This window comes from Siphateles boraxobius, unplaced genomic scaffold (assembly GCF_051911475.1).
Source record: "Siphateles boraxobius isolate OS27281-9 unplaced genomic scaffold, OSU_SipBor_1 19, whole genome shotgun sequence".
Lineage (NCBI taxonomy): Eukaryota > Metazoa > Chordata > Actinopteri > Cypriniformes > Leuciscidae > Siphateles > Siphateles boraxobius.
The window spans coordinates 394,720-408,232 of NW_027508799.1; the positions used below are offsets into that span (position 1 = coordinate 394,720).

The 13,513-nt window shown below is 43.6% G+C and overlaps 4 non-coding genes across 4 annotated transcripts; all 4 read left to right on the plus strand.

Moving 5' to 3' along the window:
* Positions 1-6,120: 6,120 nt before the first annotated feature.
* On the plus strand, positions 6,121-6,193 carry trnaf-gaa (transfer RNA phenylalanine (anticodon GAA)). Its single transcript has one exon. It is a non-coding gene; the product is annotated as a tRNA-Phe (tRNA).
* A 403-nt stretch (positions 6,194-6,596) lies between these two features.
* Positions 6,597-6,668, plus strand: trnaq-cug (transfer RNA glutamine (anticodon CUG)). Its single transcript has one exon. It is a non-coding gene; the product is annotated as a tRNA-Gln (tRNA).
* Positions 6,669-9,605: 2,937 nt separating this feature from the next.
* Positions 9,606-9,678, plus strand: trnaf-gaa (transfer RNA phenylalanine (anticodon GAA)). The gene has a single exon. It is a non-coding gene; the product is annotated as a tRNA-Phe (tRNA).
* Positions 9,679-10,513: 835 nt separating this feature from the next.
* Positions 10,514-10,585, plus strand: trnaq-cug (transfer RNA glutamine (anticodon CUG)). Its single transcript has one exon. It is a non-coding gene; the product is annotated as a tRNA-Gln (tRNA).
* The last annotated feature ends 2,928 nt before the right edge of the window (positions 10,586-13,513 follow it).

A 13,513-nucleotide genomic window follows, 5' to 3' on the forward strand; every position in this document is an offset into this window, starting at 1 on the left:
CAAGGATGAGCTGATCACCTTTCTGATATTATTGATTTTCTCAGAGAAGAAAGAAGTAAACTCACTGCACTTTCTCACTGAGAGCATTTCACTGGGAATCTGGCTTGGGGGGGTTGTCAGTCTCTCTACAGTAGCAAAAAGAGTGCGCGTGTTGTTTATATTGCTGTTTATAATATTCGAGAAAAAAGTCTGTCTAGCTTTGCTTAGTTCCTTATTGAAAGCATGGAGGCTGTCTTTGTAGATGTTATAATGGACTACAAGTTTTGTCTTCCGCCACATGCGCTCTGCTTTTCTGCATTGTCTTTTCATATTTTGCACTGCTGTTGAGTTTCTCCAAGGTGCTTTTTGTCTGCCACTCTTCTTCCTGACTTTCACAGGAGCAATATCATCAATTACACTCTTAACTTTTGAGTTAAAAGAATCCCGGAGAAAATCAACAGAGTCAGCAGATATGCTTGGTGTTAAAGATATAGCCTTCATAAATAGTACACTAGTGTTCTCATTTAAGCATCTCTTCTTGACAGACACAGATCTAGCTTCAATGGCAGGAGAGATCAATATATCAAAGAAAATACAAAAATGATCAGACAGTGCTACATCCTTAATAACAATTGATGAAATGTTTAGACCCTTACTGATAAGTAAATCTAGAGTGTGTCCACGATTATGTGTGGGTCCATGTACATGCTGAGTCAGATCAAAAGTTTTTAAAACAGTTTTGATTTCTTTTGCAATATTGTTTTCTGCATTATCTATGTGAATGTTAAAATCTCCAGCAATGGCAAAGCAGTCAAACTCTGAGGAAATTGTTGATAACAGTTCTGTTAAGTTCTCAGCAAAAGCTGGAGAGTATTTTGGAGGCCTGTAAACAATGATAAGTAAAATGCGTGGAGCACCTTTTAACACAATACCGAGATACTCGAAAGACGGGTAATTCCCAAATGATATTTGCTTACATTGAGAGACATCTTTATAAAGAGCAGCTAAACCTCCGCCTCTTCTGACAGCTCTGCAGACACTCATAAAAGTAAAGTTAGGAGGGGCTGTTTCATTGAGGACTGTTGCACTGCAACTTTCTTCTAGCCAAGTTTCATTTAGCAACATAAAATCCAGGTTGTATGTGGTTATTAAGTCGTTGACTAAAAGTGATTTATTTTTAAGTGAAAGGATGTTTAAAAGTGCTAACTTAACAGTCTTACTTTTTGTCCCCACAGCAAACTTGGTATGTCGTGTAATAGGCACCAGATTAGATGGGTTTGCTGTACGGCTTTTGAAGGCCTTAGACTTTCTATCATGTAATCGAACAGCAATAGAAAAAGATACAGGCACACTGGGTTCCCGCTGGTTCTGTAAACATTTGAGAAAGTTATTGTTATCATAGCGGGGACCCGACACATATCACTGAGAGCTGGTATCAGTTGTTTTTGGTTCACCTCGAGCCGCTGGGGGAGGGTGTGGGCCCTGGCGCTGTGGCAGAGGCCGAAGAGCTCACAGGAGGAGGGAGAGGGTGAGCTGGGCCCGCAGGCTTTGGTGGTTGTGGGGCCTGGCGTTTTTTGGTTGGTATCTGGGGGCTCGCAGCAAAAGAGTGGGATAGTCTAGTTCCAGCATGCACCAGTTGTTCCATTTTCTCTGAGAAGCACAGAAGTGGAGATTCTGGAGAGAGTGATAATGTTTCCGGTGAGAGGGATTTTTGCTCTGGTGTTATTGGAGGCTGTAATATGCTGTCCTGGTTTCCCTGGCTGTTTTCCAGAAAGTCGTCTATGGGTGCTGTATCTTGGAGCAGTGCTGGTATGTCACAGTCTGTCTGTGGTGAGCTCTGTGGGCAGGGCTCAGCTGAGATTGTGTCCGTGAGCAGAGGTTGTTGTGGCTGAGTGGTGTTATCACTGTCCTTGTGTGATGTGTCAACCGCATATCCATTCAGGTGCTAAAGTGAAATCCTGTGGTCATTCATACTGTATCCAGGTGTGTGTGTGCCATTCAGGTTGAGTGGATTGGCACACATTGCAGAAGGATGACGGAGGGAGAAGTAGATATTGTCCTTTAGCACTCTTGAACCAAGTTTGGTTGGGTGGTGGCCATCCTGTTGAAACAGTTGCCTCTGACTCCAGAAAAGATTGAAGTTGTCAATAAAGTTCACTCCTTTTATATTGCAGGTTTTTTGCAGCCATGTATTAAGCCCAAGCAACCGTGAAAACCTGTTTGTTCCTCTTGCTGGGAGTGGTCCACTGATGAATGTTTGAACTTTCAGTCTTTTAAGTGTTTCAAAAAGTTCATTGAAATCCTTTTTAAGAAGTTCCGACTGCTCTTTATGAATATCATTCTTCCCCACATGAATGATGAGTCGATTTGCAGTCTTATGTTTCATCAGAATGTTCTGAAGTTCCCTGTTTACATCAGAAGTTGTTGCTTGTGGAAGGCAGCACGTTGTTGTATCCCTGCTATTAATGTTTCTGATTACGGGTCGCCCACTATCAGAGTCCTGGGCTCGGCTGCACTGTGAGCTGAGTGCCGCTGTCTGCTCGACCTTGAGCCCCAGTTAGCATCAGTGTTAGCTACTGGCTGATTCTGTCTGTGTGCGATCACATTCATCAAATTTGGGGATTCCTCATTCATTAATACTTCAAATCTGTTCTCAAGATGTATAGGCGGTGGTAGGAGACCAGTGTTTGCAGTCCTTGTCAGAGCCGTATCTGGGGTAGAGGATGCTACTGCAGTAATATGTGATGCTCGTGACAATCTGATGTCTCGAGTGCCTTTGGGTCTCGCACCCTGTTTGTGCCATCGATTAGTAAAACGATCGGCTTGTTTCTCTACACTCAGTATGGCCTGTCGAGAAGCACTAGATTCAGTGGGAGGCTGGTCGAATAAAATAATTCTGCTTTTTTTTGTAGTAATCCAAGCGTTTGAGCACTGTGCTGATTTGCTGAAGTTAAAATTAGGTGATAAAAGGAGATAAATTATAGAGATATAAAAGCGATAGAGCAAAGCGTGGAGCAGTAAGCGAGAGCGTCCGAACAGTAGCTGAGCAGGAAGTAGTCGTCATCAGTAGTAATTATCGTCATCTTTGCAACAGGTAAGTCTATTCTTCACGACTGTATAATCGATCATTATTTATTCATAAACAGTGTTTGTTTTTACACAATTAAACATGCCAATAAAGCTAGCTGGCGTGTAATAGCACACGTTTTCTTCTGTACATGTGAACCTGCAACTTTACCATGATACATGATACATGGCATGATACCAGCAAGATTGTACCAAGAAGTGTTATTGATTTTCTTATTAATAAGTTCATCACACTATTTACAATTTGCACACAAGGCAATTCAAAGTGATTCACAGTTGTATAAAAACAATAATGCTTATGCTCATAATAATAATAATCATTAATTATTATAATATTATAATAATTAATTACATAAAAAATAAATGCTGTAGTAAAATACTTTCAGTTGGAATATGACAGCTATGTAACGTTCTGTTTATGCCTGTGTCCTTTCAGATTATGTATGCATACCCGGTTTTACGAAGAACCTCTGAGGGTCGACTCCTTATGGGGCCAACTGAGGAGGCCAATAGGAGGAAGATCGTGTTGGCAGGGAGGGCCAGGTGTAAGGAGGAGGTCCTGGCTGAGGCCACTGCCTTTGTGAGGCAGAATGGAGGGAATCCTGGAGACCAGTTCCTGGTTCTGGCTCACTGCAAGATCCAGTTTGGGAAACACCAGGGTCAGAGGTTCCTGTGGCTGCTGGAGAACTCACTGGGGTATGCCTGCTATCTGGTCAGCAGCATTTTGGGGGAGGAGGAGAGGGACAACCCGCTGTCTGACAACAAACACCTGTTCCTCAGATACACCTCGCAGATCAGGGAGGTAGGCGAGGCTGTGGAGGTGTGTCATATAAAACAGGCCATGCTGCAGGAGGCCCAGAGGACAGGAGACTCTGGATGTCTGATGGTGGAGTTTGGGGATTTTAAGGGTAGGTCAATGAAGGAGGTGTATGAGGACCCAAGCAAGGAGGCCCAGGCTATTATCATCACCTACCTGAAGAAGGCAAAGGCCGGGCCTAACACCAATATGGCCCTTTTCAAAGCATACGTGCTGAAGAGGCAGGCTCCAGCCCACGTGCCCACCACCACTGTGCCCACTGCATCTGTCCTCACTGCTGCTGTGCCCACTGCCACTGTGTCTGTTCCTCCTCCACCTACTGCCACTAAGAACAGGCCACTGCTGGCGACCAATGTGAAGGCCCTGTTGGCGTGGGGGAAGCATTTATCTGCTTCACAGCTGGCACAAAAGATTTTGTCTCCAGCCAAACCCTGTAAGTGATTTGCAAGCTTTAAAATAATTACAGTATATATTATGCAGTATATATGTCTAACGAAAATACGTGTTCAACAGCTGCAGGACCACGTGTACCACCTGTGTCTGAGTCCGCAGTCCGGAGACAGCTCTTTACATGTGGTGAGTATCACTTAACGCATACAAGTGTGTTGGTGACATGTGCTTAGTGTTTTATGTTATTTTACAGACTCTGCTGCTACGGATTTTTTTGAGGAGGAAGATGACCTGGAGATGGCAACTGTAGCCTCGCAAGCTGAGGAACAACTTCCTCAAGGTATGTAAATCTTAAACAATATTTTACAAACAATTACAAATAAAACAAAACAGTATTTTTTAAATGACATATTATTTTATTTCACAACACAGAGGAATGGCACTTCTCAGGTGTCAATCTACATTCACTCTTTGAGTGAACATCCTCAAAGGAAAAAAGATAATTTAAAGGTGTATGTAAAAGGTTTTATTTCATTTTTTATCGTAATCACTGACTAAAGCTCATTCTTGTCATCTCACACTTCCCCCACTCCCCTTGGAATAAGTGGCTGTTGTAGTGTTTGGTCTGCTTCGCTTCACACTTGGCTGATCCCATCTTTTTTTCTTCTTGTATTTCTTCTAATGGTGCTTGGATGAAAAACAGGATGATTTTCACTGCTTCCTTCCATCTTTTCATCATCATGTCATCTCTCTACTAATCGTACATGCTTTGCAGTAAACCTTGTAATCGCAGTAGCTGTCCAGCAGAGCTGAGAAAGTCATGCAGTGAAAGTCTAAAACAATAAGATAATTTCGTTGTGTTTTTTTACGCTCCAGCCACTGCAGGCTCGAGAGGCCCTGCTCCTGCCCCGGCTCGTGCTACTGCCCCTGCTCCTGCCCCTTATCCTGCTCCTCCAGCATTGTGGACCCCTGGCCAGGTGTCCCAGTCGCCTGCAGAGCTTCCTGTCCACTGGAAAGAGCAACTCCAATCTTTCCAGCAAGGCCTTCAACCCCTGTCCCTCTGCACCAGGACCATCCTCACTACAGCCACCCACAGGACTGCAGCGCCCTGCCCGGCCTCCTCTGCAGTCTCCTCCTCTGCGGCCTGCCCAGCCTCCTCTGCAGTCTCCTCCTCTGCGCCCTGCCCAGCCCCTCTGCAGTCTCCTCCTCTGCGCCCTGCTCAGCCTCCTCTGCAGTCTCCTCCACAGCCTTCTGTCCAGCCAAGTGCTGCCTCTGCTCCTGCAACATCAACTGGGTCCAGTGTTGCAGACCAGGCTCCTGTAAGTAAGCTTCTCATTATTCGTGTGCAGGTCCTGCAGCGTGATTTCCAATGACCACAAAAAAAGATGCCGCATTTCCTCTGTGCTGGAAACTTTGCACTGGCTACCTTTTAATAGTAGATTTAATCAAAAAATTGCGCTTTAAGCCATGGAAGCTGAAATGTTTGCGGCCCGGCAGCAGCAGGGAGGATGTATGTTTCGGCTCGTTGGTCTAGGGGTATGATTCTCGCTTAGGGTGCGAGAGGTCCCGGGCTCAAATCCCAGACGAGCCCATTATTAGGCTTTGCTTTTAATCTCTTCAGCCTGATTAGGGCAACCAGGATATTTGTGAGAAATTGGGGATAAAATGTGCCAGAGAGAGGCCGGTTAGCTCAGTTGCTTAGAGCGTGGTGCTAATAACGCCAAGGTGGCGGGTTTTCATCCCCGTACGGGCCACTCATTTTCTCTCTGGGACCTTCGCTCTGCTCTTCTCGAAAATGACGGGCGGTCTCCCAGACATCCCTTCTGGCTAAACCATACAAGTATCTGGCCGAAATAGCTCAGTTGGGAGAGCGTTAGACTGAAGATCTAAAGGTCCCTGGTTCAATACCGGGTTTCGGCAGAGGAACCATGTCCGCCTCTTTTAGTCTACCTGATTCCACCTAGCCTCATCGCTATCTGCCTCTCAGACAGCCAGCTAGCAGAGTGTGTTGGTTCCATGGTGTAATGATTAGCACTCTGGGCTTTGAATCCAGAAGTCTGAGTTCAAATCTCGGTGGAATCTTTTTAGGTTCTTTGCGGAAGGGAGGGAAGAAACAGAGGTGATGCGCAACTGCTGACGTGGCGGTGAAATTGGCACTCTCAAACCGAGTCGGAATTGGGGAAACATGGGCTTAAAAAGCAAAGGCTTCATTTGCTCCTTGCTATCGTGCTTCTGGACTCAATGACTTAAATCCTTGCTATCGTGCTTCTGGACTCAATGACTTAAATCTCTGCTGCTCATGGGAAAAGTTGACACACGCCAAGGTTCCATCGTGTAATGGTTAGCACTCTGGGCTCTGAATCCAGCGATCCGAGTTCAAATCTCGGTGGGACCTGCTTTTGCCAGGAATGTGTGCAGTACCTCGTTCGAAAAAACTTTTTCGGCAGCACTGAGCCGCAAGAGCTCATCTAGGTAGTGCCCCTTGAAGTGGGGCGTAAAAAGGATGGACAGCACTGGAGAATGCAGGCATCGATCCCACTACCTCTCGCTTGCGCCTACTGCTTCCTACCGATTGAGCCAAAGTAAGCCCAAAGTAAGCCCACGTGAGCCAATCGTGTTTCTCTGCTGTGGCTTACTTTTGACCAATCGCCTTTCTCTCCTGTGGCTTACTTTTGACCAATCGCGTTTCTCTCCTGGCTCTGCTCCTGTGGCTTACTTTTGACCAATCGGCGACCGCTGTTATTATCGTCATCTTTGCAATCTTTGCAACAGGTAAGTCTATTCTTCACGACTCTATAATCGATCATTATTTATTCATAAACAGTGTTTGTTTTTAGACAATTAAACATGGCAATAAAGCCAGCTAGCGTGTAATAGCACACGTTTTCTTCTGTACATGTGAACCTGCAACTTTACCATGATATACAGTAAAAAAAATTGTCACTACTGTCAAGATAATTAGCCGACCGCTAATTAAGCTATATCCTCCTTAAACCATTTTTTTGTTGTTGTTAATTTAGTATTTTTTGTGTCATTCATTACATTATTTTGAGCACAAGAAGATTTTTACTAAAACCTTTAAAAAAAAAAGTTTAATTCATATATGTTATACTATACTATGTTATACACCAGTATACATATTTATGTTATCTTTTTAAATACTATGTTATACATATTTAAAAAGACATGAATAGGCAAAAACAAGTGTTTTTTTGTTTCAACAAATGATTCTCAACTATGTTATAAAAGATATACCAAAACGATTTGATATACCATTTTAAGTTTTAGATCTGTTTGATGATCATATTATTATGAATTGTCATAAACGCCTTTATGTTATATTTGGTGTTTCTTAGTAATCTCTGCCACAAAAGCTAAACAAAACAAAACGATTTAAGCATGAAATGATACCAGCAAGATTGTACCAAGAAGTGTTATTTATTTTCTTATTAATTAGTTCATCACACTATTTACAATTTGTACAAAAGGCAATTCAAAGTGATTCACAGTTGTATAAAAAACAATAATGCTTATGCTCATAATAATAATAATCATTAATTATTATAATATTATAATAATTAATTACATAAAAAAAATGCTGTAGTAAAATACTTTCAGTTGGAATATGACAGCTATGTAACGTTCTGTTTCTGCCTGTGTCCTTTCAGATTATGTATGCATACCCGGTTTTACGAAGAACCTCTGAGGGTCGACTCCTTATGGGGCCAACTGAGGAGGCCAATAGGAGGAAGATCGTGTTGGCAGGCAGGGCCAGGTGTAAAGAGGAGGTCCTGGCTGAGGCCACTGCCTTTGTGAGGCAGAATGGAGGGAATCCTGGAGACCAGTACCTGGTTCTGGCTCACTGCAAGATCCAGTTTGGGAAACACCAGGGTCAGAGGTTCCTGTGGCTGCTGAAGAACTCACTGTGGTATGCCTGCTATCTGGTCAGCAGCATTTTGGGGGAGGAGGAGAGGGACAACCCGCTGTCTGACAACCAACACCTGTTCCTCAGATACACCTCGCAGATCAGGGAGGTAGGCGAGGCTGTGGAGGTGTATCATATAAAACAGGCCATGCTGCAGGAGGCCCAGAGGACAGGAGACTCTGGATGTCTGATGGTGGAGTTTGGGGATTTTAAGGGTAGGTCAATGAAGGAGGTGTATGAGGAACCAAGCAAGGAGGCCCAGGCTCTCATCACCTACCTGAAGAAGGCAAAGGCCAGGCCTAACACCAATATGGCCCTTTTCAAAGCATACGTGCTGAAGAGGCAGGCTCCAGCCCACGTGCCCACCACCTCTGTGCCCACTGCATCTGTCCTCACTGCTGCTGTGCCCACTGCCACTGTGACTGTTCCTCCTCCACCTACTGCCACTAAGAACAGGCCACTGCTGGCGACCAATGTGAAGGCCCTGTTGGCGCGGGGGAAGCATTTATTTGCTTCACAGCTGGCACAAAATATTTTGTCTCCAGCCAAACCCTGTAAGTGATTTGCAAGCTTTAAAATCATTACAGTATATATTATGCAGTATATATGTCTAACGAAAATACGTGTTCAACAGCTGCAGGACCACGTGTACATCCTGCGTCTGAGTCCGCAGCCCGGAGACAGCTCTTTACATGTGGTGAGTATCACTTAACGCATACAAGTGTGTTGGTGACATGTGCTTAGTGTTTTATGTTATTTTACAGACTCTGCTGCTACGGATTTTTTTGAGGAGGAAGATGACCTGGAGATGGCAACTGTAGCCTCGCAAGCTGAGGAACAACTTCCTCAAGGTATGTAAATCTTAAACAATATTTTACAAACAATTACAAATAAAACAAAACAGTATTTTTTAAATGACATATTATTTTATTTCACAACACAGAGGAATGGCACTTTTCAGGTGTCAATCTACATTCACTCTTTGAGTGAACATCCTCAAAGGAAAAAAGATAATTTAAAGGTGTATGTAAAAGGTTTTATTTAATTTTTTATCGTAATCACTGACTAAAGCTCATTCTTGTCATCTCACACTTCCCCCACTCCCCTTGGAATAAGTGGCTGTTGTAGTGTTTGGTCTGCTTAACTTCACACTTGGCTGATCCCATCTTTTTCTCTTCTTGTATTTCTTCTAATGGTGCTTGGATGAAAAACAGGATGATTTTCACTGCTTCCTTCAATCTTTTCATCATCATGTCATCTCTCTACTAATCATACATGCTTACAAGATCAAGGGTTCGATCCCCGTACGGGCAACTCATTTTCTCTCTGGGACCTTCGCTCTGCTCTTCTCAAAAATGACTGGCGGTCTCCCAGACATGGCTGCTGGCTAAACCGCACAAGTACCTGGCTGAAATAGCTCAGTTGGAAGGGCGTTAGACTGAAGATCTAAAGGTCCCTGGTTCAATCCCGGGTTTCGGCAGAGGAACCACGTCTGCCTCTCTTAGTCGAGGCGGTCCATTGACCAAACGCCAGCTCTTATCCACCTGATTCCACCTAGCCTCATCGCTATCCGCCTCTCAGACAGCAGGGTGTGTTTGTTCCATGGTGTAATGGTTAGCACTCTGGGCTTTGAATCCAGAGTTCAAATCTCGGTGGGACCTGCATTTGCCAGGAATGTGTGGAGCACCTCGTTCGAAAAAACATTTTCGGCAGCACTGAGCCGCAAGAGCTCATCTAGGTAGTGCCCTTTGAAGGGGGGCGTAAAAAGGATGGATAGCACTGGAGAATGCAGGCATCGATCCCGCTACCTCTCGCATGCTAAGCGAGCGCTCTACCATTTGAGCAAATTCCCCTCGATGACGGAGAGAAGGTGTCCATCGCTCTCAAAGACAAAGACGAGGCGCGATCCCTAGCACGTGTGCAGGTCCTGCAGCGTGATTTCCAATGACCACAAAAAAACAGGCCGCATTTCCTCTGTGCTGGCAACTTTGCACTGGCTACCTTTTAATTGTAGATTTAATCAAAAAATTGCGCTTTGAATCCAGCGATCCGAGTTCAAATCTCGGTGGAACCTTTTTAGGTTCTTTGCGGAAGGGAGGGAAAAAACAGAGGTGATGCACAACTGCTGACGTGGCGGTGAAATTGGCACTCTCAAACCGAGTCGGAATTGGGGAAACATGGGCTTAAAAAGCAAAGGCTTCATGTGCTCCTTGCTATCGTGCTTCTGGACTCAATGACTTAAATCCTTGCTATCGTGCTTCTGGACTCAATGACTTAAATCTCTGCTGCTCATGGGAAAAGTTGACACACGCCAAGGTTCCATGGTGTAATGGTTAGCACTCTGGGCTCTGAATCCAGCGATCTGAGTTCAAATCTCGGTGGGACCTGCTTTTGCCAGGAATGTGTGCAGTACCTCGTTCGAAAAAACTTTTTCGGCAGCACTGAGCCGCAAGAGCTCATCTAGGTAGTGCCCCTTGAAGGGGGGCGTAAAAAGGATGGACAGCACTGGAGAATGCAGGCATCGATCGCACTACCTTTCGCTTGCGCCTACTGCTTCCTACCGATTGAGCCAAAGTAAGCCCAAAATAAGCCCACGTGAGCCAATCGTGTTTCTCTGCTGTGGCTTACTTTTGACCAATCGCGTTCTCTCCTGTGGCTTACTTTTGACCAATCGTGTTTCTCTCCTGTGGCTTACTTTTGACCAATCGCCTTTCTCTCCTGTGGCTTACTTTTGACCAATCGCGTTTCTCTCCTGGCTCTGCTCCTGTGGCTTACTTTTGACCAATCGGCGACCGCTATTATTAGGCAAGGCAAGGCAAGTTTATTTATATAGCACATTTCATACACAATGGTAATTCAAAGTGCTTTACATAGAAGAAATTAAAATAATCAAAAGAAATCAGAATAATTAAAACAGTTTGGAATAAAAGATAAAATACAGAAATAATCAAATGAAATCAGAATAATTAAAACATAAAATAAAATACAGTGCAAACAGTCGGACGAACAGTGGCACAGTGCTCATTCAGTAAATGCACAGTTAAACAGATGTGTTTTGAGTCTGGATTTGAATGTGACTACTGTAGGAGCACATCTGATCTCTTCTGGAAGCTGGTTCCAGCTGCGGCTGGCATAGTAGCTAAAAGCAGACTCGCCATGCTTAGAGTGAACCCTTGGTATTTCTAGCCGATGTGATCCTAATGATCTGAGTGATCTGTTGGGTTTATATTCACTGAGCATATCTGCAATGTATTGAGGTCCTAGCCCATTGAATGATTTATATACCAGTAATAATACTTTAAAATCAATCCTAAATGTAACTGGCAGCCAGTGTAAAGACCTGAGGACTGGTGTGATGTGTTCATATTTTCTGGTTCTGCTCAGAATCCTAGCAGCAGCGTTCTGTATGAGCTGCAACTGTCTTATGGTCTTTTTGGGAAGGCCAGTGAGAAGTCCATTACAATAATCCACCCTACTGGTGATGAAAGCATGCACAAGTTTTTCTAAGTCTTGACTGGAAACAAAGCATCTAAATCTTGCAATATTTTTCAGGTGATAATATGCTGATTTAGTTATTGCTTTGACATGACTACTGAAACTAAGGTCTGACTCTAGAGACACACCCAGATTCCTGACTTGCTTTTTAGTTGTTTGACCCCTAGACTGAAGGTATGCGTTCACCTTGAGAACTTCATCTTTGTTTCCAAACGCAATGACTTCAGTTTTGTCTTTGTTTAACTGAAGAAAGTTTTGGCACATCCAATTGTTTACTTCATCAATGCATTGGCAAAGGGAGTCAATGGGGCTGTAATCGTTAGGCGATAGGGATAAGTAGAGCTGTGTGTCGTCTGCATAGCTATGGTAAGCGATTTGGTTCTTTCTCATTATTTGGCTCATTGGGAGCATGTACAGGTTGAATAGGAGTGGCGCAAGAATTGAGCCTTGAGGGACTCCGCATGTCATGGATGTCCACTCAGACTTATGGTCTCCTATACTCACATAATAACCTCTGCCTCCTAAGTATGACCTGAACCATTTTAGGACTATCCCAGAAAGCCCGACCCAGTTTTCCAGCCTGTCAAGAAGTATTTTGTGATCGACAGTGTCAAATGCAGCACTGAGGTCGAGTAGTACCAGCACTGATAATTTGCCTGTATCAGTATTTAAGCGAATATCATTTATTATCTTTATGAGCGCGGTCTCTGTACTGTGGTGCGGTCGGAAACCAGATTGAAAATGGTCAAAGTATCCATTCGAGCTTAAGAATTTGTTCAGCTGATTGAAGACAACTTTTTCAATGATCTTGCCTATGAAAGGAAGATTTGATATCGGTCTATAGTTGTTTAATATGGTCTTATCCAGCTCTTTTTCAGGAGGGGCTTGACGACAGCAGTTTTCAGGGAGGTCGGAAAACTCCCAGAGAGAAGTGAGGCATTTACCACTTCCAGGAGATCTGCTTCTAAGCTGTGTAAAACATTTTTGAAAAAAGATGTGGGAAGTGCGTCAAGGGCGCAGATTGATGTTTTTAGTTGCTGTACGGTTTCTTCCAAAATTTTGCCATCAATTTCTTCGAAATCAGACATAGTGGCTACTTTCTCGTGCTGTTGTCTGATCTGCCTGACCCCAGCGCAACTCAAGGATGAGCTGATCACATTTCTGATATTATTGATTTTCTCAGAGAAGAAAGAAGTAAACTCACTGCACTTTCTCACTGAGAGCATTTCACTGGGAATCTGGCTTGGGGGGGGTTGTCAGTCTCTCTACAGCAGCAAAAAGAGTGCGCGTGTTGTTTATATTGCTGTTTATAATATTCGAGAAAAAAGTCTGTCTAGCTTTGCTTAGTTCCTTATTGAAAGCATGGACGCTGTCTTTGTAGATGTTATAATGGACTACAAGTTTTGTCTTCCGCCACATGCGCTCTGCTTTTCTGCATTGTCTTTTCATATTTTGCACTGCTGTTGAGTTTCTCCAAGGTGCTTTTTGTCTGCCACTCTTCTTCCTGACTTTCAGAGGAGCAATATCATCAATTACACTCTTTACTTTTGAGTTAAAAGAATCAAGGAGAAAATCAACAGAGTCAGCAGATATGCTTGGTGTTAAAGATATAGCCTTCATAAATAGTACACTAGTGTTCTCATTTAAGCATCTCTTCTTGACAGACACAGATCTAGCTTCAATGGCAGGAGAGATCAATATATCAAAGAAAATACAAAAATGATCAAGGCAAGGCTAGGCAAGTTTATTTATATAGCACATTTCATACACAATGGTAATTCAAAGTGCTTTACATAGAAGAAATTAAAATAATCAAAAGA